Source organism: Peromyscus californicus, unplaced genomic scaffold, assembly GCF_007827085.1.
Source record: "Peromyscus californicus insignis strain IS unplaced genomic scaffold, ASM782708v3 Scaffold_10__1_contigs__length_136768540, whole genome shotgun sequence".
Classification (NCBI taxonomy): Eukaryota; Metazoa; Chordata; class Mammalia; order Rodentia; family Cricetidae; genus Peromyscus; species Peromyscus californicus.
This window is the reverse complement of record NW_026294391.1, coordinates 126894610-126898425: the sequence shown is the minus strand read 5'-3', so window position 1 is coordinate 126898425 and position 3816 is coordinate 126894610. Positions and strand designations below refer to the sequence as shown.

General features: G+C 38.1%; 1 pseudogene; it reads right to left on the bottom strand.

Annotated features, from left to right (window-relative positions):
- Positions 1-3203: 3203 nt before the first annotated feature.
- Positions 3204-3598, bottom strand: LOC128116243 (60S ribosomal protein L27-like; annotated as a pseudogene).
- Positions 3599-3816: the final 218 nt, after the last annotated feature.

Sequence of the window (3816 nt, the reverse complement as noted above, 5' to 3'; positions counted from 1 at the left end):
TTCTCAGTAGTTGCTAATTGCTTGCAGCTCTTCATCTACTCATATGGTTCCATGATATTTCCCTCATCTAGTTGTAATGTCAACTGTCAGTCGTCTTGTTTAGGCAGCCTTATTGCTGAGATTTCTTGGGTGCTACTTCCCTGTCATAATAAGATGGTACAATCTCATAGCAGACTTCTCATTCTTTTGGTCTTTACAGTCATTCTTCCCCCTCTTCTGTAATGTTCTCTGAGTCTTGAGTGCAGGAATTGTGTTGTATATGTATCAGTTGTAGCCAGGCATTCCATCATCAGTTCTTCTCTACATTTTGACTAGTTTTCACTATCTGTAATTTCTCTTCCTGCAAAAAAAGCTTCTTTGATGAGGGGTTAGATCTCCATTTATCTGTGGATATAAGGATAAAATATAAACACTACAACTAGGAATTATACTGGTTTAGGAAAGTTTCAGTAGTAGATTTTCCTCTAAGATCCATGACCTCAACAACCATTGACTGTTGACTAGATTTACAGTGTCTTCCTGTGAAGGGGCCTTGATTCCAATTAAACAGCTATTGGTTGTCACCATAAGTTCTACTGTTGTACACTTAGAGCTATCTTTCTGTTCTGGTTGTTGTTGTGGTTCTTAGATATCACAGCAGGGTAGGACTATGTGTTTCTTTCTTGTAGCTTGCATAGCACCTTCTGTTACTATGAAAGTTAGTCCACAGGGAAGAGGCTTTCAGGTGAGATACATCTGGAATTTTCTGAGTTCTGTGTTTAAACAGACTAGTGTATTCAACAATGTGGTCTTAGCTTCAACTTATGGGAGGCTACCAAGGGAAACAGAAATGGCTATATTGTTGAGGGTATCTCTTGGACTCCTATGACAAACTACTCAAAAGGAAGTTTCTCACGTTTGTTTCCATGGTTTTTATTAGATGCTCTGTGGCTCTTGTAGGGGAGTATTCTCATCTCAAGTGGTATAACTTAAGATTATACATATATACATACATGCATATATACATACATATTATATTGTGTAATTGTAAGTCAGTATAAAATAATGATTCACTATATCTTTTAAAAATCCAAATTTTGCTTTTTCTATACGCTGCTTACTATATTAAATATAAAAAGATTAACACATACACAGAAAGACATACTTCTTAGTACTGCAAATTCCACTCATTTAAAGGTCCTAGTACTAGAGAAATATGCAGGGACACTTAGCTCAGCCTGAGAGGAGGGGACTGGACCTACCTGAACTGAATCTACCAGGTTGAACTCAATCCCCAGGGGAGTCTTTGCCTTGGAGGAGATGGGAATGGGGGGTGAGGTGGGGGGAAGGTGGGGGTTGAGGGGGGAGGACAAGGGAATTTGTGGCTGATGTTTAAAATTAAATTAAATTATAAAATAAAATTAAAAAATATTTCTACAACATTGATTCTGTTAAGTGTCAGCAATCCCCTTTAGTATCTTCCTGATACTGAGTCAACAGGCCAAGAGAAGTGTAATGATATTGTCTGTAGTGAGAGGTCTAGTCTACCCATGGGAATAAGAAACACTATTACTCTAAAATGAAGGGAAGAAAGGACATATTAAGTTTATAAGAAACCCCTCAAAACATCTCTTGAAACTGTCCTATTTCTCTCTGACATCTAGATCTCTATCACAAATAAAGATATATACAAAGATCTAACATTGCCACTGCTTATAAAGAATGATACAAACTGTTGAGCCTGTTCATAGTTCCCAAGGGAAGTTATAATAACTTGTGCTGGGAAGTATGGTATATAAAGTCACAGTGAGACCTGGAATGTGTAGGTCTCTTCATTTTGAGGACAAGTAGCAGACTCTTAATGCCCAGATGCTGTCTTTCCAGAAGATTTTAGAAACATATTTTCTCATTTGAATATTTGTACATTGGTGGAGTGATTCAGTGACCCATGGCAAGTGAAAGCACAGCTACCTGAAGGCAGAGATGGCTGGTGGTGAGAGGATAATTCTGGCAGCATTCGGAGTATAGGTGCCTGTGGAGTTTGGAGCTTGTGGAGATTGCTATAGAAAGGCTGCAACAGGATGATTCCACACTAACTCAGAGGACTTGGAGAAGTGTTGAGGTGACCCCTCTGAGTTCAGTTCCCACATGCAGCTCTGGTGTGTGCCAGTGCCTACAAAGTCACTGGCAAACAACTTATCATGAATTCATGCCCCAAAAGTTGGACACCAGATTATACATAAATCCAATTAATCTTGTCAATAAAAACCAAGAGTCAGATATGATAGTAAAAGCCTGAAATATCAGAGAACCGGGGGAGTAGCTACAGTATCTTCCTGTCCCATTCCTCCAGTCGAAAAAGGCTGAGATCCTGTTTCTGCCCCACCTTATCACTTCTTGTTTCATCTCTGTACATACCTCCAGACCTCTACAGTTAACGAAAGGCTAGTTCCACCCTCTGACTTCAAGCAAGCTTTATTTGTCAGAACACAAACAAAATATCACAAAACAATTTTGTCAGAGCTAAATACATATTCTCATCATTACACATCAATATGTTTGAGTAAATTGCTATAATGTAAAGATGATTCAGATATCCAAGCGTATCCCCCAACAAACAACTAAAGGAGCCTGATCATAAGAACTCAGCCAGGATTCTTATATCTCTTTATTATATAAATGGCAGAGAAAAAGTCTTGAAATCTTGTTAATCAAGTAAAATTTCAATACTTGTTCAAACATTTCAAAGGAAACTTTTATGAGAACATAAAATGTAAACAGAAATGTTCCCCTGTAAACTCATTTGATTTTATGAACTTTTGAATTTTAGAGATTATAACTGAATTAGAGATATAGGAGATTAACTTTTTTTGAAAGAGTATCAAGGTTCACAGAAAATTTAAAAGAAACTTAACCAATGAAGAGTCTTTATCTCACAAGAGGCATATAGCTATTGATTAAATTATTAAGGTATCAAAATTTGTGCATGCCATATTATCAGGTGCTCTATTAGCCAAAGTTATTAGATTTATGGTAAGTATAATCAGAAAAAGCTCATTTAAACTGGCTTTGTGAAATATGCCTCTTACTCTGGCATTTAAAGCCCTATATGTTTTTGTTGGTTTTTTGTTTGTATATTTAATTGCAAGAAATGAGTATATAACATTTTACTATTTCTTTGAGAATTTTGTACACTATTTTTAATGATGGGAACAAAAATATACCTAAAAGCGAAGCTTCTGGAAAAACCATTTGTTCTTCCCTGTCTTGCATCTTTCCTCAAACTTGACTTTGGCCTCCCTCCTGGCCTTGCGTTTCAAGGCTGGGTCTCTAAAGACATCCTTGTTGACAACTGTTTTGTCCAAGGTGATGTCCACAGACCACCTGGTGGGCATGAGGTGATTGTAGTTATAAACTTTCATAAAGGACTTGATCTTTGACCTCTTGGCGATTTTCTTCTTGCCCGCGTCACTTTTCATGGATAGCGGCCAATTCCAGCCACCAGGACATGGCTGTAAGGGCGGTCTGAGGTGCCATCATCAATGTTCTTCATGATGACAGCATTGCATCCGGAGTAGTGTCCAGCCAGGACCAGCACCACTTTCCCAGGTTTCATGAACTTGCCCGTTTTGACAGCAAGGAGCTGGTACCCACCAGAAAGGAAAGAAGGGCACTTCCGCTCGAGAATGTTGCACATCTTTTAATCATAATCACCATCCATTTGCCCGTCTACTCCCTGGTCCACATCCTTCCATACCTATTCCATTTTAAGTTCTTCCTTTTTTTAACTATTAAGTCCAATTTGTGCTGCCCATTTATTTTTGGATATGTGGCCTT